The sequence below is a fragment of the Phascolarctos cinereus genome, unplaced genomic scaffold (genome assembly GCF_003287225.1).
Source record: "Phascolarctos cinereus isolate Bilbo 61053 unplaced genomic scaffold, phaCin_HiC Scaffold_2;HRSCAF=192, whole genome shotgun sequence".
NCBI classification, from domain to species: domain Eukaryota; kingdom Metazoa; phylum Chordata; class Mammalia; order Diprotodontia; family Phascolarctidae; genus Phascolarctos; species Phascolarctos cinereus.
The window spans coordinates 135,590,704-135,612,903 of NW_027555625.1; the positions used below are offsets into that span (position 1 = coordinate 135,590,704).

The following is a 22,200-nucleotide window of genomic DNA, read 5'->3' on the forward strand; positions in this document are numbered from 1 at the left end:
GCATTCCTGATAAAAAGACCAGAGCTATAGAGAAAATTTGAAGTTCAAATACAGGACTGAAGAGGAATATGAAAAGGTAAACATCGAGGAACAATTATAAAGAACTAAACAAGCATAAATCGCTTGTATTCAAATATAAGCAGTTTTATAAGGGGATTAAATTAAAAATAAGAGGAGATTATATATGTCCTCTCTGAACCCTATCATCATTGGAGGGAATCCAATTAGACAAGGCCTGTAAGTGATTCTATCTTAATGATCCTGAGAAAAGAATAGAATAAGAAAGGAAGAGAAATACACTTGGGAGGATGGTTTGGAAAAATTATCTCACATAATCAGTAGATTAATCTTATATAATCAATAGACATTTATACAAACAAGGAGCGGATAAAAAATGGAACAGCTAAACTCTCTCATCATAACTGGTCAAAAGAAAGAATACACAGAGTTCAGTACAGAAATACATTTCACTCAACAGGGAAAAAGAAGGAAAAGGGAAGAAGGGAGAATCAGAAGGAAGGATTAGCCCTAAGCAAAACAAACTCTAAAGATATGTAAAAATATATCTCTTTTTGAGGTGTCAAAAAATGGGAATCTGAAGAGGTGCCGATAAATTGAGAATGGATGAACAAGTTGTGGTACAAAAAGGTAATAGCATACTATTGCACTGAATTCTTATTAACATAATATCCAACTAGGATTCCAGAAGACTACTTATGAAACATGCTGCCCACCTCTTGACAGAGAGATGGATTCAGAATGCAAACTTAGATAGGTTTTTTGGGATGTGGACGATGTAGAAATTTGTTTTGATTGACTAAACATGGTTGTAATTTTTTTTTCCCTTCATGTTCTCAACTGAGGTTGGTATAGGTGGGAAGGTGAGAAGGAAGATCTTGTCTGATTAAAACAAATAAAATATATATATTTAAAAGTTTCCTCAAGATTGAACCTGGTCCATCTGACCAGAGTAGAGAGGAGTCTGGGCACCCCACCTGACACGTAGATATTAGGTAAATACTTGGAAGCAGAGAGTGGAGAGTAAGTTCTACCTACATATTCAGGAGTTACCCTTTTCCTTTCTTTACTTCTCTCACAAACTCCATCTCCTCTTTTTTTAAACTAAAATTTCCATATCCTTTGTTTTTAAAAAAATATTATACATGTGAAGTTATGTAAAACATATTTCCATATTAGCCATGTTGCAAAAAACAAAACAAATAAAAAACACACCCACACAAGAAAAAGCAAGAAGCATAAAGAGATAAAAAGTATATTATGCTTCAATCTGCACTCAGAGTTCATCAGTTCTCTCTGGAGGTGGATAGTATATTCCCTCCATCTCTTAACCACTATTCGATCCCATTTTAAACCAGTAATGCATATTTTCTCAGGGCTAAGGGACCTAACCTATGGAAAATATTAGCTTATATATATATGTGTGTGTGTATATATATATATATATATATAGCCTTTGCAATATACATAATTTCCTCCCAATAACCCTGAGAGGTAGGTACAGTAGTAGGAATATTATTATAGAGAATGAAAAAAATTCAAAGAGTTTAAAGGATTTGCCTGTAATTGCAAAACCAATAAGTGGTGGAGCCAGAATTAGAACCCAGATCTTTTGAATGAGGCAATTTGGTGTGGTGTGATGGAAAGAACACTGGCTTTTGAGTCAGAGGACCTGGGTTCAAGGGCTGGCTTTGTCACTAACTACGTGTTTCCTCCTCTGCAAAATGTGGAGGATGGACCAGTACAGTGACATCAAACTCAATTAGAAAAAATTGCCCGTCCCACCTTGACTTAGAAAACCACAAATTAACATCATCTATGTTGTATTGTATCTTTATTTATTTTGTTAAAGATTTCTCAATTCCATTTTAATCAGGTTCTTGAGCTCTGGGAGAATTGCAGTTGCAAGCTTGATATCTCTAGAATAGTTGACCTCGGAGGTTATGTCCAGGTTCTAATCTATAATCAAGAAGCTCCAATTTTAGTATTCTTCCATGATCCCACACTGTCACCGCAGCCAGCCACACTCTGTGCATGGTCTTCCTCAGAGGTTTTAAACAGCTATGGAAAATAATAGCCCACATTGCTTTCCAGTTTGCCAAACACCTTCCTTCTGACATACTGGTTTATTAGAAAATTATTTCTAATATCCTTTGGGTCACTGACTTGGAACATCACCTGATTCAACCATTTGTTGGGCATCTTCTAGTGAGAACTTCTTTTGGGTTTCTGGGGGATGGAGGGGTGGAATAGATGGATGCTACTGAGATGCCTTTGGACTAAAAAAAAATTCTGCATCTTCCTTTCTTCATGCATAAAATAGATAATCATGATCATTACTATTGTAAGACATCTTAAAAGCAAGAATGTGGAACTGACATTCCCATCACTGAAACCTTAATGATATTTTTCTTCCAGAAGTTGGAATCAGTCAAATCCCACGGCTAAGTGATTAAACAGCTCAGACGGGATTGCCTAGAAGGGAGAGGACCATAATTAATTGCTGAGGATTTGAGCAGAATTCAGTCAAGAAGAAATTGAGCAACTGTTGTGGTCGCTTGTCCCACAGAGCATGTCAAGTTCATGGGAAAGAATCAGAGGGAAAGCCAGCTCCTATCTGACAAGAAGCCCACGCACTGTAGGTATTCATCAGAGTCAATTACGTTGGCAGGGGAGGGCTTGCTTTTCAAAGAAAGCTCCCCCTTCCCATCCGCCTCCAATGCAAATCCCCGGCACTGTAAGTCCCTCTGGAACATTGAGCTGGCCTTGTGGGTTTCAATAAACAATCAACGACTGCTGTTATCTATAATCTAGTGCTTAACAACCCCAGAGATGATTAAACTGTGGATAAGTCCACATCACCACAGGCCTTAGAAGTTGCATAATATTTTCCACAGAGGTTGAGCTCCCCGTTTATTAGAATGAGTCTCGGGGCCCTGCCAGGACAGCAGGCAGCATCTTGGTGCCTTTGGGAGGGCCTGGTGGTGGGAAATAGAGATTGTAAAGACTGCCTTAGCGGCTCTATTTTATGCACAATGGCAGCCAATTTGAGTTGTTCCGGCCAGTTGGTGACTCCTCTGACTCCAAAGTCCAGGGCTCTTTTCATCATACCACAATTGCCTCATTCAAAAGATCTGGATTCTAATCCTGGCTCCACCACTTACTAGCTCTGCAGCCACAGGCAAATCCTTTAAACTCCACTTTTTAAAAAAATCTTCTGCAATAGTGTAATAGAGTGTCAACCTGGAAGATAAGAAAACCTGAGTTCAAATCCTAAGGCAAGTCATTTAACTTGACTCATTCTCACTTTTCTTAACTGTAAAATGGGAGTAATAATAATAGCACCTATTTCACAGGATTGTTGTGAGGATCAAATAAGATAATAGTTGCAAAAGCATTTAGCACAGGCCTGGCACATAGTATATGCTATATAAATGTTAGTCATCCTCAAAGTGTTAGGTTAAAGTTGAAATGACCCCATCCCATTTTAGCCCAGATACCTTAACTGGGTGAGAATACATCTCAATCAATGAATTCATTGATTATTAATAATAATATATTGATTGTAATTATTATATTATTAATTAATTAATATAATAATAATAATAGACCTCAGACATATAGTTCTTAACCTTTTTTGAGTTATGGGCTCCTTTGGCAGTCTAGCAAAGCCTATGGCCCCTTCTCAGAACAACATTTTTAGATTATAAAATAAAATATAATAGAATTCCAATTGAAACACATATCAAAATACCTTACTGAATGTAAGTTCACTAATGTATAAAATGAAAGGTCTAGACAAGATGGTATCTGAGGTTCTTTTTAGCTCTGTATCTACAATCCTTTGAATTTAAAGGGGGTGGTGCGGTGGAGAGGTAAGGTGGGAAGTACACATGTTGATAATAGCCAGCATTTATATATCACTTTAAGGTTTGCAAAGCACTTTATAAATACTATCTCATTTGATCCTTACAACAACCCTGAGAGATAGGTGCTATTACTATTATTCCCATTTTATAGATGAGGAAACTGAGGCAGACAGGAGTTAAGTGACTTGCCCAGGGTCACACGGCTAGCTAATAAGTGTTTGAGGTCAGATTTAAATGCAAGTCTTCCTGGCTCTAGGTCCAGCTTTCTCTCTGCTCTCCCACCTAGCTGCCTCACAGCTATGATATGAAGGAGCATTGAGTAAGCGAGGAGAAATCTCAGCAAAATACTGTGAGAAGTTTGAAGAGGGAGGGATCACTCTGACCTGCTGGACATCAGGAAAAGCTTCATGGGAGAGGTGGCCTATGCTCTGGGCCAGGGGTGGGGAACCTGCGGCCTCGAGGCCACATATGGCTCTAGGTCCTCGAGTGTGGCGGCCTTTTGACCGAGTCCAAGTTTTACAGGATTCTGTAAATCCTTTTATGAAGGGAATTTGTTCCGTGAAGTTTGGATTCAGTCAAAGGGCCACACTTGAGGACCTAGAGGGCTGCATGTGGCCTCGAGGCCACAGGTTCCCCACCCCTGCAGTCTGGCCTTGAAGGAAGAGAGGGACTCTGGTGGAGACGGGGACAGTAGGGGAAAAGAGGAGAACATGGGGGTTCTGAGAACTGCCAAGTCAAGAGCCCAGGTCTTCTGCCTTAGTCCACCGGGCCACCCTGCCCCTCTTAGGATGCCTTCCACCTCTGAGAAAGGCTCACTAACTGAAGCTCTGCCATTCTTCAGCTCACGCTCTGCAAACCGAGGGTGTTGTATACTGGAGGTCAGAGGGGAGGAGCACACAGACCAGGCACGGTTCCTCATGTGGACCGACTGCTTGCCCCCTGTCCTGGGATCCCCGTACTTTGCCCTGTCTTCTCATTTGCTGCCGGCCCCTGGGGCTCCAGTTGGCCAAAATCCACTAGCTGGGCGAAAGGCGTCTGTAAACCTGTCTCTGACCGGGGTGCCAAACTGGAAATGCCGGGTGATACTGCAGGCAGAAGCGCCGGCCACGGGGTCACCGAGGACAAAAACTGGGACTTGTTTGAAAGGCAAAAAGTCCGAGGTTGCCAGCCGTACAAGATGCAGGCAAGCATAGGGAAATCAGGGTTTGACCAACCCCCTTAGCCCAGAAAACCAGAATGTCGTCACAGAACGCGCAGGGCAGATTATGGGGGTGGTGTTCAGTCGTTTTTCAGTCGCGTCCGACTCTTCATGACCCCATTTGGGGTTTTCTTGGCAAAGATACTGGAGTGATTTGCCATTTCTTTTTCCAGCCCATTTTATAGATGAGGAAACTGAGGCAAACAGGGTGAAGTGACTTGTCCAGGGTCACGCAGGGAGCGTCTGAGGCCAAATTGGAACTCAGAAAGATGAGTCTTCCTGACTCCAGGCCCAGTGCTCTATACCCTATGGCGCCACCTAGCTGTGTTTAACTGCAAAGATGAGGCTACTCCCTTTATGAAGTGGGAATCAGTTTCTTCTTGACGGTTTTGAAAGCCTGGCCATTGCCTGGGCAAAAGACCGGCCGTGCCTTGTCTATGTGGCTAATTGGAATGGGACCTGTAGGCGAGTAGAGTGGTTTCAGAGGGCTCAGTTCAAGTGAGGTCGAACAACAGAAAGTGAGGATGAACGTAGCTCCTTACAGAGGGGAGGTCCTGAAAAGCAGCTCGGAGCCCAAAAGGCAGAAGTTCAAGCAGAGAGGCCGTGAAGAGTCTACACAGTCTGACTTGGGAATTTAGGGGCTCCACAGTTAGCTGACTACTCTGTTACCTGACCTTTATTTTCAGTGGTGGCATTCAGGGCTTTCTGGAGTAGGGCTGCTGGTCAAAGACCAGTCTTCCCAGAGAAGGAATCTGAAATGTGGCAATACGCAAGGAGATCATTCTAGCCACGGGGGACAGGCAATGTCAATACCTTGGCAGGGGATGGCACGTCCAGTGTGGGGAACGGCTAGAGCCGGAATGTGCGCAGAGGGAAATAATGTGAAGGAAGATTGGAAAGGTAGGTCGGAGCCACATTGTCACAGGGACCTAGATGCCAGGCTGTGGAGTTAGTATTTTATCTTAGCGGGAATAGGGTGCCACGGTAGGTTTTTTGAGCAAGGGAGTGATATGGTAACATTCTTTTGGTAAATGTTAAAAATTGTTTTAACATGTAATGGGGAAAAATATTATAAAAAAAAGATTATTTTGGAAAGTGTGGGAAGGATAGATTCCCCGGAGAAGGGAAGATTAAAGGTAGGAAAGACCAGTAATCCCTTTTGTTTCTTATTCCTTTACATATTGTGAATTCCTCAAGGGCAAAGGACTAAGACTGCCTTTTGCCCCTTTTTGAATCCCCCGCACTTAGCACAGTACCCTATTACTGACCTATTGATTTGTTTCCTTTAGATTGTAAGTTCCACCAAGAGAATCAGTGTCTAGCATCTGTATTTCCTTCAGTGATGATCCTGAAAGCGAAGCCCTGAATAAATTAAATATCCTCCTTTTCTCTGTCTCATTCCTTAGAATCTAGGCTTCAATTTGCTAAAGAAGTCATTCATCTTTAGTATAAAGTAACCCCTCATGAAGGGAAGGTGGGTGTTGTATTGGATAGAGTGCTTGGTCTGGAGTCAGGAAGACCTGAGTCCAAATGTAGCCTCAGACACTTATTAGCTGTGCGACGCTGGGCAAGTCCTTTAACCCTCTTTGCCTTGGTTCCCTCATCTGTAAAATGGGCTGGAGAAGGAAATGGCAAACCACTCCAGTGTCTTTGCCAAGAAAACCCCAAATAGGGTCCCAAAGAGTCAGACGTGACTGAAACAATTGAACAACAATCCCTAATAATGTGAGGAAGCTGAAAGTCGCAACATGAGTAATTCTTCCTCTCTCGTGCTTTCTAACGGTGGACTCACTCATTCTTTCCCGGATCCCCAGCCCTGGCTCACGGAAGCTGGTTTTGGGTTCTATCTCTCCAAACGTCTCACTGGCCCAGAGGCCAGAAGTCTGGGTGCCCAGGTGGACGTGTGTGGAGCCACCGTGTAAGTGTAGGACTTAAGATGCCCCTGCCGCCATCTCGCTCTTGTTCTCTAAGTCATCTGTTTGAACTCCTATTGCAGAGCCCATAGTGACTCTTCTAAACCGTCTCCTCTGCCTTCAAGCCCACTCGCTTCCCGTCCCATTTTACTGACAGGATGGAGGCTGTCCTCAAGCTTTTCTGTCTCCTGCTGTTTTCCTCAGAACCTTGCTATGTGCCCGCCCCCCCCCTCCCTTTCTCTAGTCTCAGCGGATGAGGCATCCTTTGCCAAGACTAGCCACTGCACTGTGCCCTAACTCATCTTCTCTCATCACTTTAAGGTGACCTTGTTCCACTCATCCCCTCAACTTCTTCTCCCTTAATACTTTTCTTCAGTTTCTTCATTTTCCTCTCTTTATGTTTTCTCCTCTGTCAGTTGGTCAACAAGCATTAAGTGCCTACCATGTGCCTTGCACTGGGCTGAGTGCTGGGGGTATAAAAAAGGCAAAAGACAAGCCCTGCTCTCAAGGAGTTTACAATCCAATGGGGCAGATGACATGCAAATAACTACATTCAAACTAGTTATATACAAGTAAGTTGGAGATAATCAACCGAGGGAAGGCGCTATCATTAAGAGGGACTGAGAAAGGCTTTGTGAAGAATATGGGTCTTTAGCTGCCTACAAACATGATTTACATCCTTAAAAAAATTCCCTTGATCCTGCCCTGCCTTAAGATATTGTTTGATATAATATGCCAATAATAATGTCTAACATTTAAATACCACTTGTTATGTGCCAGGCACTGTGTTAAGTACTTTACAAATATGATTTCATTTGATCCTTACAACAGTCCTGGGAGGTGGGTGCTATTATTATCCCTATTTTACAGATGAGGAAACTAAGGCAAACAGAAGTTAAGTGACTTGTCCAAGGTCACAGCTATTAAATGTCTGAGGCTGGATTTGAATTCAGATCTTCCTGACTCCAAGCCCACTATGTCATCTAGCTGTTAAACTTGTAGGAAAAGTAGTCTACTCTCACTGCTTCTGTTTCTTTGCGACACATTCATTCCTCACCTCCTCACAATTTGGATTTTATTTTTATAGGGTCAGATGCAAACAAGCCTATACTTTCCATTATACTTTCCAGCAAATATCAGCTCATCCAATTAGGAACTACACTTCCCCCGGGGCCCCAGGCCCCAAGAGTTGGACCTAATTGTGGGCAGCGGAGGGAGTGGAAATACTTCACATTCCCATGAGATAAAGTCAGAGCTGGTGGACGAAGAAGAAGGAAATAGAAGCTAAGCCGTGAATAGCAGTGGGTCCCAAGCTGGAGAACCAACCAGCAGCAGGACACTGGATGAACTACTAGGAGCTGGCTGCTGGTTAAGCCATGAGGAAGAGGAGAGCCTATTGGACTACAGAAAATACCAGAGTCTGCCCCTGCCAACAAGTAGCTTGGAGAGCTGCCTCCAAATGTGAAATGATGACTGGAGCTTAAATTGACTAAGAGCATGTAGGAGTGCCTAGTTTTTAAGAGAATCTATGGACTTGGAACCTTGACTCTTTTGATAAGTGTATTTCAATATAGTTTCCTTTGCCATCCTATGTATTTTATTTTATCCATTTAAAAACATGATTCTGTGGATTCTGTGAAGGGGTCCATAGGATTTACCCGACTCTCTGAGGGTCCAACACACATACACACACACACACACACACACACACACACACACACACACACACACACGAATGCCCTTGCGAGCTTGTGCATTAAGAACCTTTGATCTAGATCCTGACTTATGATGAGATCTTTCAGGAATGTTCTCAGGTTTAGAACCCTGTTTTTGCCCATTTGCAGGCAGGAATCTGGAGGGGAAAATTGTCAACCCTAGATAACAACAGGAAAGAAGATTATTGAGCTCATCATTTCTTGTAGCAGAGTAGTAGGGTGATGATAGAAAAACATGGATAGACTTGCATAAAATAATGAAAAGAAAGGTGAGCAGAACCAAGACAACATTGTATACAGTAACAGCAATATTGTTTTAAGAACAACATTGAGTGACAAAGACATTTTGACTATTATAAATAACCTAATTTACTACAAAGGATCTATAAAAGAAGATGCTATCTGCTTCCAGAGAAAGAACTGATAAATAGAAGTATGCATAAAATGGTTTTACATATATATAATACACACACACACACACACACACATATATTTGTGTCTAATGGTCACCATCTCTGGGGGGGTAGAGAGGGGAAAAAAAGAAAAAAGTTACATGATAACTTTATTATATATTTCAGAGGAAGAGCAAGTTGTACGTATTAGATTTGCAGTTTCATGTGCAATCATCTCTTTTTCTATTCTACTATGTTATGGAAATGCTTGTTTTATTTCTTAAGTTCAGAGTAAAAGAAAATTTTTACAAAAGAGAAGAGTGGAGGGTACTCATTTGAGGAATGAATGCTAAGAGTGTTTCTCTTGTTTTATGTTTTTATTTCTCTTCCAATTAGAGGCTTTTACTGATGCTATGATATTACTTACTAAGCTTTCTATTAGCACAGCAGCAATTGAATATTAGATCCAAGTAAACCTGAGAAGTTCCCAGTCTTTGACTAGACAGAGGACAGTGAGCCAAGGCAGGTGATTCATGGCGATTCTCACCTCTACTTTATTGAAACTGTTCTCTCCTATGGTCTCTGGGGACTTCAGTTGCCAAAACCAATAGCCTTTCTCTAATCTTCCTCTTTCCTGACCTTTCTATAGCATTTGATACTATCTTGATGTTTTTTCTCCCTCTTCTAGAGCATTTTGTCTGAATCCCTCCATTGGTTATGGGTCCTATCTCCCTCACTCTCCGCTAGATTGTAAGCTCCTAAAGGGCAGGGAAGATGGTATTTTTTTTTTAATATTTGTATTACTTCTAGTGCCTGGCAAAGGAGACCTTGCACACAGCATATTCTTAAGAAATCCTGATTGAACATAACTTAGATATAAAGGCTACTATAAGCAAACTAGGAGAGCAAGGAATAACTTACCTGTCAGATCTATGGAGAATGGAAGAATTTATGATTAAACAAGAAATAGAGACCATTATGGAATGCAAAATTGATCATTTTGATTACATTAAATTGAAAAGCTTTTTGCACAAACAAAGCCAGTGCAACCATGATTAGAAGAGAAGCAGAAAGCTGGGAAACAATTTTTACAGCTAGTGTCTCTGATAAAGGCCTCATTTCTAAAATATATAGAGAACTGAGTCCAATTTATAAGAATACAAGTCATTCCCCAATTGATAAATGGTCAAAGTATATGAAAAAGCAGTTTTCAGAGGAAGAAATTGAAGTTATCTATAGTCCTATGAAAAAATGCTCTAAATCACTATTGATTAGAGAAATGCAAATCAAAACAACTCTGAGGTACCACCTCACACCTATCAGATGACAAAACAGGAAAATGACAAATATTGGAGAAGATGTGGGAAAACTGAAACACTAATCCATTCTTGGTAGAGTTGTGAACTGGTCCAACTATTCTGGAGAGCAATTTGGAACCATGCCCAAAGGGCTATAAAACTATGCATACCCTTTGACCCAGCAATACCACTTCTAAGTCTATGTCCCAAAGAGATCTTAAACATGGGAAAAGGACCCACATGTAAAAAATATTTATAGCAGCTCTTTTTTGTGGTGGCCAAGAATTGGAAGTTGAGCGGAAGCCCATCAATTGGGGAATGGCTGAACAAATTGTGGTATATGAATGTAATGGAATACTGTTGTGCTATGAGAAATGATGAGCAGGTAGACTTCAGAAAAACCTGGAAAGACTTACATGAACGGATAGTGGGTGAAGTGAGCAGAACCAGGAGAGCATTGTACACAGTGACAGCAACATTGTGTGATGACCAGCTTTGATAAACTTAGCTCTTCTCAGCAATGCAAGGATCTAAGACAACTCCAAAGGACTCATGATGGATAATGCTATCCACATCCAAAGAAAAAACTATGGAGTCTGAATGCAGGTCAAAGCATACTATTTGCTTTCTCTTTTTTTTCCATTTTGTTTCTTCTTTCTCATTGGTTCTAATTCTTCTTTACAACATGACTAATGTGGAAATGTGTTTAATATGAATGTATATGTAGAGCCTGTATCACATTACATGCCGTTTTGGGAAGAGGGGAGAGAAGGGAGGAGGAGAAAATCAAAATCTTATGGAAGTGAGTGTTGAAAGTGAAAAATAAATAAATTAATTAATAAAAATTAAAAAAGAATTTCCCATTCAAAAAAAAGAAAAATAATATTTTCTTTTTAAGAACTATTTTAACACTTTTTATTTAATTCTAATATTTTTCCTACAAGTGTCTCAATAAAAGAAATAACTATTTGTAATTGGGAAAAGAAAAAAAAGAAATCATGATTGAATTAAAGTCATTCATTCATTTAAGTATTAAGTGCCTACAATGAAGAATGTAAGGTGCTCAGTGCTGAGGATGCAAAGATTAAAAAAAAAATCAGTTCCTGTCCTCAAGAGACTGACATTTTATTAGATGAAACAACTTTTTAAGAAATTAGTAAATACAATATGATTTGAGAAAGGAGAGAGCATTAACAACTGGAGAGGTTAGTAAAGGATTTTCAAGGGAGGTGACAACTGAGTGAAGCCTTAGAAAAAGGCTAGGATTCTAAGAGACAGGGGTAAGGAGGAAGTGCATTCTAAGCGTGTGAGACAGCCTGTACAAAAACTGGGAGGCAAGAGAGAGTAGGCCAAATTCTAGGAATAGCAAGGCAGTTTGATTGGAGCAGAGAGTGCCTTAAAGGAAGTATAGTACTGTGAAATAAGTCTGGAAAGGTAGACTGGAGACAAATTGTCAAGGACTTTAAAAGCCCAGCTGAGGAGTCTGTATTTTATTCTAGAGTCAGTAGGGAACCACTGATTGTTCTTAAGCAGAGCAATGACATGGTCAGACTTTTACTTTAGGGAGATTATTTTTCTAGCTGTGTGGAGGATGAATAAAAGAGAGGAGATTTAGGAGTCCAAGGCTATTGGAATTCTCCTGGTAAAAAACACTAAGGGCCTGAACTAGGGTGATGGCCATGTGAGTGAAGAAGAGATAGATACTAAAGATGCTGTGGAGGTAGAATCAACAAGACTTGGCAACTTTGGAGGAGGGAGAAAAGAAAGCATGAAGAGTCAAGGACAACTCTAAGTTTGCAAACCTGTGCCTGTAAAGGATGGTGGCATCCTTTATGGAAATGGGTAAATCTGGAGGAAAAGTGGCTTTAGGAGCAAATATAATGAGTTCCACTTAAATATGTTCAAGTTGGATTGAAATCCTAACTAATCGATTTATTACTGATATAACCCTGAATAGGTCACTTTCCTTTATAAGTCTCAGTTTCCTCATCTGTAAAATGAAGGAGTTGGCCTACATGATCTCTAAGCTTTCTCTCAGCTTTACAACTATGACCCTATGATCCTGATTTTGCTTCCTATCACCAGGCTCTCCCACGGCATGACCCGCCAGCATGGCTGGGATCCTGGATCATTCTGATGAATGATGAGCTAAGTAATAATGGTGGCAAATATTGTGCAACTTCTAAGGATTATGCGGCTGTGGATTCATCCACAATTTAATCATAAGTATAGACTGTTAAATGCTAAATTATAGACATCAGACGCTGTTGATTGTTTATTGAGAGCTAAGGGGGGAATTCAGTGTTCCCCACGTAGTACATATTCATTAGGTGGGAGAGGAAGTGTTTTGAAAAGTCTCCACCACATATAATTGACTGATGAATGTGTATAGTGTATGTGTTTCATGTCAAATAGGAGACGGCTTTCCCTCTGGCTCTTTCCCATGAACTTGTCACTATCAGCACCATACCAACATATTTGATTTCTAAACCACCAAGAGATCCAAAAGTCTTATAAAATTACAATATTATCATAGAATCACAGAGTTACAAGGGACCTCAGAGGCCATGGAGTCCAACCCAAACTTGAATAAGATTCCCCTCTACAACACTTCCGACAGGTGGTCAAGCATCGTTTGCTTAACGACCTCTAGTGCAGAAGAACTCTCTTCTTCCAGAGGCAGCCCGTGATGGTTTTGGATGGTTCTGTTTTTTGTTTTTTTGTTTACTCTTTTTTCAAAATTTATTTATTTATTTTAGCATTCTTTTAAAAAAATTTTTTTGAGTTCCAAATTCTCTCCCTCCAGCTCCTCCCACACACACTGTGAAGACAAGCATTACGATATCAATTATACATGTGAAATCATGCAAAATGTACCTCCATACTAGTTACCGTGACAAGAAAAAGAAAGTGAGAAAATGATACTTCAATTCAATTTATACTCAGAATTCTCCCTCTGGAGGTGGATAGTATTTTTCAGCATGAGTCCTTTGGAATTGTCCTGGATCACTGAATTGCTAAGAATAGCTAAGTCATTTACAATTGATCATCACACAATGTTCCTTATTCTGTGTACAATGTTCTCCTGATTCTGCTAGCTTCACGTTGCATTAATCCATATAAGTCTTTCCAGCCTTTTCTGAAAGAGTTCTGCTCATCATTTCTCATAGCACGTTAGTATTCCATCATAATCATATATCATAACTTGTTCAGCCATTCCCCAACTAATAGGCATCCCCTCAATTTCCAATGCTTTGCTACCACAAAAGAGCTCCTATAAATATTTTTGTACATATTGGTCTTTTTCTTTTTTTTTTATCTCTTTGGAATACAGACATAGGAGTGGTATTACTAAGTCAAAGGGCATGCACAGTTTTATAGCCCTTTGGACGTGGTCCAGAATTTCCCTCTAGAATGGTTGGATCAGTTCACAATTCTACCAACAGTTCACTAGTGTCCCAATTTTTCCACATCCCTCTAACATTTATTCTTTTCCTTTTCTGTCATGTTAGCCAGTCTGATAGATGTGAGGTGATACATCAGAGTTGTTTTAATTTGCATTTATCTAATCAATAGTGTTTTAGAGCATTTTTTCATGACTATAGATACCTTTGATTTCTTCTTCTGAAAACTTCCTGTTCACATCCTTTGACCATTTTTCAATTGGGGAATGACTTGTATTCTTATAAATATGACTCAATTCTCAATACATATGAGAGAAATTAGGCCTTTATCAGAGAAACTTGCTTTAAATTCTCCTCCCTCCCCCAGTTTTCTGTTTTCCTTCTAATCTTGGCTACATGGATTTTGTCTGTGAAAAAGCTTTCTAACTTGTAACCAAAATTATCCATTTTGCATTCAATAATGCTCTCTATCTTTTATTTTGTCATAAAGTCTTCCCTTATCCATAGATCTGACAGGTAAAATATTCCCGTCTCTCCTAATTTGCTAAAAGTATTACCTCTTTTGTCTAAATCATATACCCATTTTGACATTATCTTGGTATACAGCATGTGGTCTATACCTGGTTTCTGCCAAACTGCTTTCCAGTTTTCCCAGCAATTTTTGTCAAATATTGAGTTCTTGTCCCAAAAGCTTAGATCTTTGCATTTATCAAATAGTAGGCTACTATGGTCATTTACTACTGTGTATTGTGTCCCTAATCTATTGCACTGATCCACCTATATTTTAGCCAGTACCCAATTGTTTTGATTATTACTGCTTTATAATACAGTTTGAGGTCTGGTACTGCTAGGTCATCTTCCTTCACATTTTTTTTCTCATAGACTCTCTTGATATTCTTGACCTTATTTCTTCCAGGTGAATTTTGTTACTGTTTTTTCTAGCTCTACAAAATAATTTTTGGTAGTTTGATTACCATGGCACTGAATTAGCAGATTAACTTAGGTAAATTGTCATTTTTATTATATTGGCAGCCAACTGATGAGCAATTTATATTTTTCCAATTGTTTAGATCCGACTTTATTTGTGTGAAAAGTGTTTTATAATTATGTTCATATAGTTCCTGGGTTTGTCTTGGCAGGTAGACTCCCAAATATTTTATATTATCTACAATTATTTTAAATGGAATTTCTTTTTCTATTTCTTGCTGCTGGACCTTGTTGGTAAAATATAGAAATGCTGATGATTTATGTGAGTTTATTTTATATCTTGTACCCCAGAACTTTTTCAAACTCCTATCTAACCGTTCATCTCCAGTCTTCTATTTGTGAAGACTATTTTTTGAACCCATGTGATAGACATTACATTTGTCCCTTTTAAATTTCATCTTAGACTTAGTTCAGTGTTCTAACCTATTAAGAACTTTTTGGATCCTGACTGCCATTCAGTGTCATTAATTATCCCTTGCAATTCTGTGCCATCTGCAAAATTGACAAGATAGTATCTATGCCTTTTGCCAAATCACAGATAAAAATGCTAAAATAGCATAGAGACAAGTACAGATTCCTGGGACATTCTACTGAAAAATTTCTCCCACATTTAACCATTAGTAACCTACCGTTGGATCTAGCCATTCAATTAATTTTAAATCCAAAGGGCTAGTAGGTAACTATCACTTGGTTTACACACAGATAACCACATCCAGCTCTCTTTCCTTTCTCTCACTAACTTCTTATCTATTTATAATCTTACTTATTCTTTCTTACTTATCTGGCTTCCCTCTTCTTCTTCCTGATAGGTTCTTCTCCTTAATCATTTTCCTCCTTCAAATAGAGCCTTTCTTTTTTGCCTCCTTCAACTCAAGTCATTCTCCTTCAACTTTCACTTAAATTATCCCAAATTTGAACTCTGGTCTTCATTATTCCAAAGCTCTCCAAATCACTTTCTCAGTTGTCTTCTTATTCAGCTCTAGTTCACTTTCTCTAGCCACCCCTCCCTCTTAACTCAGAGCCTTTTTTTTAGGAAACTGGTTTTGTTCCTGTAATACAAGGAAGGAGGCCAGACTAGATACATATCTAGAATCTCCTCCCCACACTCTTCTCCAATGAAGACTTAGACCTTAGCTTAAAAGGGCCAGGGTTTCCCATTGCATCCTGGGCCATCTCCAGTCATTCTGATGAATATCTGGCCACTGGACCCAGATGGCTCTGGAGGAGAAAGTGAGTCTGGTGACCTTGCACAGTTCCCTCACTCAAATCAAAGTCAATTGCAAGTCATGACATCATCTCCCTGATGTCATGGTCCTCTTTGAGAACAAAAGACAAACACAACGACAACAGTTCCTACCAGGAGGAAAAATAAGAGGTTAGGAACTAGAGGCTGGCCCCTCTGCTCTTCTCTGAGAGAAGAGGTACTGCGCTAGAATTAGCTTGGTCTGCTCCCTTAAATGTTGTCAATCCAGGATGTTCAGGTTCAAGCTAAGTTATTGATCCCTGTTCTTTAACAGGGGAAGGAGAGCCCCAAGCTTCCTGTTCAAGACTTGGCTTTCCATCAAAGAGCAGTTCCATAAGTGTTATTGTTTGTCCTTTGTGCTCAAAGAGGATCAAAATGACAACACAATGTGAGGGTCAAGGTATACTGTGACCAGCTGTGGCTGATCATACCATTATGAGCTCAGAAAGCTCTACTACAGGTTGGACACAAATGGTCTGTATGACCCTCTGGGAGGGAGATGTCTCTAAATTTGTGCGTCTCACGTTTCTTTTGAGCTACCGCAATTCTGCTTTGCTCATTGAGCACAGAACATTCTTTGATGCAGGCATGCTATGCTCGATGATCCTGTGTTAGTGTTTCCCATCTCTCAAAATCAATTCCAAAGTTCTTTAGTGAAACCGTGAGAGTGTCTTTATATGTGAACACTTGCCTTATGTGAGTTCTCTGTAAAATAGTCTTTTAAGCATTAAGCAATTGTAGGTTTGGTATTCAAACAACATGGCCAACCTATTGGAGTTGTGCTCTCTACAGTGGAGTTTGAATGTCTGGCAGTCCGGCTCAAGAAAGGATCTCCATATCTGGTACTTTTTCTTGCCAGGTGACCTTCAGAATCTTCCTAAGATAATTCAAATGGAATCGGTTCAATTTCCTGGCATGGCACTGGTAGACTGTCTAGGTTTCACAGGCATACAACAATGAGGTCAGCACAATGGCTCTGTAGATTTTTAGTGTGATAAACAGCCTAATATCTCTTCTGTCTCACACTTTCCTCCAGAGTCTACCAAACACTGAGCTAGCTCTGGCAATGTGCATGTCAACCTCATCATCTACGTGTATATTCCTGGAAAGTATACTGCTAAAGTAAGTGAACTTATCCACAGCATTCAATATTTCTCCATTTGCTATAACTTATGGTTCCATATATGCGTGGTACAATGCTGGCAGGTGGAGAACCTCTGTTTTCTCGCTGCTAATTGTTAGGCCAAAATTAGCACAAGTGGCAGAGAATCAATCCATGCTTTGTTGCGTCTCAGCCTCAGAGGCTGCACTGAGTACACAATCATCTGTGAACAAAAAAATCATATACTAACTCTCCCTCCACTTTAGTCTTGGCTTGTATCCTTTTCAAGTTAAATAGTTTAGCATTAATGCAGAAGCAGATCTTGATGCTGTTTCATCCTTGTTGAAGGCATCTGACAATACCTTGGAAAACAATATGCTGAAGAGCATGGGAGCAGGAGTTCCATAATGAACACATAAACCAAATGAACTCATTTATCTAAGTCGATAGCAAAATAAAAATCAGAGAAAGTATGCATAGGAGAATATATACCAACAGTACAGAGTGAAGGAGCTCCCATTGTGAATGAAGTAACACAGCTCAACTGAGAGAGAGAGTCCCAGATCTCACCCAAGGAGAAAAATTCCCTGAAGTCTCTAGCGTAGCAAGCTGGAGATAGAGACATGATGGAGATCGCCACTTTCTCTCATGTTGACTTCCTCCCAGAGTCTTTTTCTCTTTTCAACAATCTGAACTAGGGTTGGCATTGTCCATCTTCTCTCTCAAGGCTGGAAGCCAGAAGAACCCAAAGAGATTCAACAGACTGGATCTCTTCTCTCCTCATCTTACCAGCTCTGCAGGTGTGGGGCATTGATCTCTATCAATGAGGAGAGAGTCCCATTCCGATGAACTTTGGGACTCAGGTTACATTCCTCTCTTAATATTCTCTCATATCATAGTTCTCTCTAGTCTCAGTCTCCCTGTAGAGTTCGTAAATTTTTCTTACTCTTTATATTCTAATTAATTTTTCTGAAAATTAAAGTCTCATGATAAAATAGATACTCTATGAATTAATACACCACGGATACAAGATTTGTTGTTGTTCAGTCATTTACAGTCGTGTTCAACTCTTTGTGCCCCATTTGGGGTTTTCTTGGAAGAGATATTGGAGTGGTTTGCCATTTCCTTCTCCAGCTCATTTTACACATGAGAAAACTGAGGCAAACATGGTAAAGTGGCTTACCTAGAGTCACACGGCTACTAAGTATCTGAGACTGGATTTGAACTCAGGTCTTCCTGACTCCAGGCCCAGTGCACTATCCACTGTGCCATTTAACTGCCCTATGGATACCCTAGGGTATATGGATGCCCTAAGATTTATAAAGACAGATCATGGCAAAGCTGTTAATATCTTAAATTGACTTGAAAACTAGGAAAGATTCATAGAACATAAAAGCTTAAAGGTACTTTAGAGATTGTTTAGTTCAAACTTTTTATTTCACTGAAGATAAAACTGAGGCCTAAAGAGATCAACTGACTTGCCCAAGGTCACATAGCAAATGAAAGGCAGTTAGGACTAGAACATGGAATTCCTGACTCCCAGTCTAATCTTCTTTCAGTACAACTTTTTGAATATCAAAGTTAATGTATATTTGTAATTGTCTTGAAAATTCATTAGAAAAGTACATTAAAATGTACCATCAAACCATTCCAGTGGTCATTCTCATTTACTTGTTGTTGTTCAGTTGTTTTGGTTGTATCTGACTCTTTGTGATCGCATTTGGGGTTTTCTTGGCAGAGATACCATTTTCTTTGCCATTTCCTTTTCCAGCTCATTTTACAGATGAGGAAACTGAGGCAAATAGGGTTAAGTGACTTGTCCAGGGTCACACAGCTAGTAAGTGTTAATGTGTCTGAGGCCGGATTTGAACACAGGAAGATGAGTCTTTCTGACTCCAGGTCCAGCACTCTATCTACTATGCCACCTTAGCTGCCTCTCATTTTCTGGACCTAATTAAAAGAACTAGATCAAATAATTTCTACCAAGAAGAATTTACATCAAATGTGGGAGAAGTTAGAAAGAGAAAGATTAGCGAAGTTGACCCCAAGAAAAAGTACATTAAGGCAAAAATTGCATTAAAAATTACATTAATAACATTGATCCAATCATACAAACCAAGGCCTAGATATAGTTAAATAATTATGCTGAACAATGGCATTACATTCAGAAAGGCAAGACAATTAATCTCTGGTACAGGGAGGTATCAACTTCTGCCAATAGCCCTAATGAGGTCACCAGCATCTTTCCCACTTGCAGGCTGCCTAAGGCAGTGGATAAAAATAGTAAAAGCACGATTCTTTGAGTTGGCCTATTATGCAGTGTGATATCTGAGGAAAGACAGGAGGAAAGGAGAACTGGCAGGCAAGTAAGAGAGCTGGGTGACACCTCTTTAGATAGAGCAATGCAGTTCTGGGACGTCTGGTGCATTAGCATTTGTATTGAACCCTGGGGGAAAGTTGTACATTTGGACTGTGCTGTAAACTGCTTGAAGTCTTGGGGACAAAGGACGCTAAAGGGTTGGTCAGTGATGACTGTGTTACAAGAATAGAGAACACTTTCAGTCATAGGTCACAAGGTGATATTGTGAGTTAGAGGAAGGGATCTAGGTGAGTTATTATTATGGAGATAGTGTGGAATATGTGCCAGTCTTGGAGTTGAGAAGACCTGGCAACTCACTTAACCTTTTAGCAGCCCAGGCAACTCTCTAGGATTACAAATTACTAATTAATGAATGATCTACCAAGTGTAGGTTGGGTGTTTTCACACCAGATTTCTCTACATAAAATCATAGATATGTATCCCCATAAATTAGGCAGCGATTCAGAGATTGATGCTAGAAGAGATAGGGTTCTGAATAAAATTTTCACGTACTAAATGACACTCATTTCAGAGACAATGTCAAACCAATGTCAATCAATGCTAATGTATTTTCATAGGAGTACCTCAGATCAAGAGGACAAGTTTATCACTATGCCCTCTGAGACCGAGTTCAAAATCTCATGACTCCAATTGTAAAGTTATTAGAGAGAACCATTCTATTGGCCATTCTCTCTATTTTCTAGAACTAATTAAAGGGTTCAGATCAAATAATCCTACCAAGAAGAATTTACATCGCATGTGAGAGAAGTTAGAAAGAGAAAGATCTGCAGATTGGCAAAAGTGATAAAAAAAAAAAAGGGAAAATGACAAATGCTGGAGGGGCTGTGGGGAAACTGGAACAGTCAATTCTTCGATAACATAATATATACATCCCTGAAAATCATTAAACCATGTAAAATTGTGCACAGGTTTATGGGAAAAATGGAATTTGGGGACAACCACTTAAAAACTGTATATCTGAGGTCTTAGGCTGCTGCTTCACCCATGCCCTGGTTCCTAAGGGGCAGGGGGCTGGCAAAATAAAACAACCCTATCTAAACTGGGGGTTGGGAGGGGCAGCGGGGCTGAAGATGAGGATTGGGGATGGTGTGCATGGGTTTAGACCAGCCCTCCTCCACCTACAGCTTCTACTGTACCAGAACATCAGAACCTATAGAGTAAAATATAGCATTTTACCTTAAAAAAAGATTTGAAGTTTGCTTGGGAAGTAGATGTCTGAAGGGTTGCAGCTTGCAGGTTTTCTGTATTCTTGATGCTTCTAAATGATAAAAATTGAGGATAATTAAATAATAAATCCATGTTATACTCACATTGTTCCCTAATATACCAATTACATTGGAACAAATTTACATTTTCAAGATAAGCATCATAGCAGAAGTGACTTACATTAATGCATGGTTGGTGGAACTGTGAATTGGTCCAGTCATGCTGGAAAGCAATTTACCTTGTTATCAAATGTATGCTAGTACACAAAAGTGTGTGTGCTCTTTGACCCAATGATATTACTACTAAGTCTACACCCTAAAATGATCAAAGAAAGAGCAAAATGACCCGTACGTACCAAAATATTTGTAACATCTGTTCTTGTGATAGCAAAGAACTGGAAATAGTTTTACCTGGGCCCCATCTAGCATAATAAATTATTCATCTTTATATCGGTCACTTGAACAACACACCCAAGAAAGAACCCTCAGTCATAAAAAAGAGAAACAATTAAGTAAAACACATCCAGCACAGTGATTGTATCTGACAATGTACCTAAATGTTCTGTCCAAGTATTCTTCCAGCCTTCCTGTTGTGACAGAAGAGCTATGTTTCCTTACCTGTTCTCTGGCATGTTTGTTAGATTTTCAATTACTGAGTTTGACTACCTTCTAGTGTCTTTTTCTCATTTATGTTGCTGTAGTTATTGTGTATATTGTTCTCATGGTTAGGCTTATTTCATTCTGCATCTACTTATATAAATCATCTCATGTTTTGTCATAGCTCAGTGATAGGGTTGGGAATGGGGAAGAGGGAAACATTCAGAAATTAAAGTATTATAAAAACAAAAGATATCAATTAAGATTTTTAAAAATCTTCCCATGTTTCTCAGAATCCCTTATATTTATCATGTTTACAGCCTGATAGTATTCTATTACATTCACATGCCATTGATTTTTTAGTCACTGCCTGATCTGTGGGCACCCACTTTGTTTCCAGTTCCAAGCCAAAGAATACTACTATGAATATTCTGCTATTCATTGTACTTTTTTTCTGTGCTTGATTTCCTTGGGGTGTATGCACAGTAATGGGATCACTGCATGAGAGGGTATATGCAGCTTAGTAATCTTTCTTACATAATTCCAAATTTAAATCCATGATGCTTGACCTACTTTGCAGCTTCATCTATAATGCATCAGTGTACCTGTCTTTTCACATACCCTCCAACACCAACTGTCTCTGTTGCATCATCTTTGCCAATGTGCATTGTATGAAAGGAAAATCTCAGTTTTTTTTAAATTTGCATTTTTCCTACTGTTGATGCTTTGGAGCATACTTTCATTTATAGTTTATAATTTTTATTTTGAAAATGATTTGTTCTTCTATGCCAATCAAACTACCAAGGGGTACTTTATAGAGCTAGAAAAAAGTATTTTTAAAAAATTTATTTGGAGGAACAAAAGATCCAGAATCCTAAG

The 22,200-nt window shown here is 39.5% G+C and overlaps 1 long non-coding RNA gene across 2 annotated transcripts; it reads right to left on the reverse strand.

Moving 5' to 3' along the window:
* Nucleotides 1-2,354: 2,354 nt before the first annotated feature.
* Nucleotides 2,355-20,784, reverse strand: LOC110196417 (uncharacterized). Of its 2 annotated transcripts, XR_002321198.2 has the most exons (3): nt 20,696-20,784; nt 3,183-3,261; nt 2,355-2,493 (listed from the first exon to the last, which is right to left on the reverse strand). It is a non-coding gene; the product is annotated as an uncharacterized LOC110196417 (long non-coding RNA). The 2 variants fall into 2 exon arrangements; XR_002321199.2 differs by lacking the exon at nt 3,183-3,261.
* Nucleotides 20,785-22,200: the final 1,416 nt, after the last annotated feature.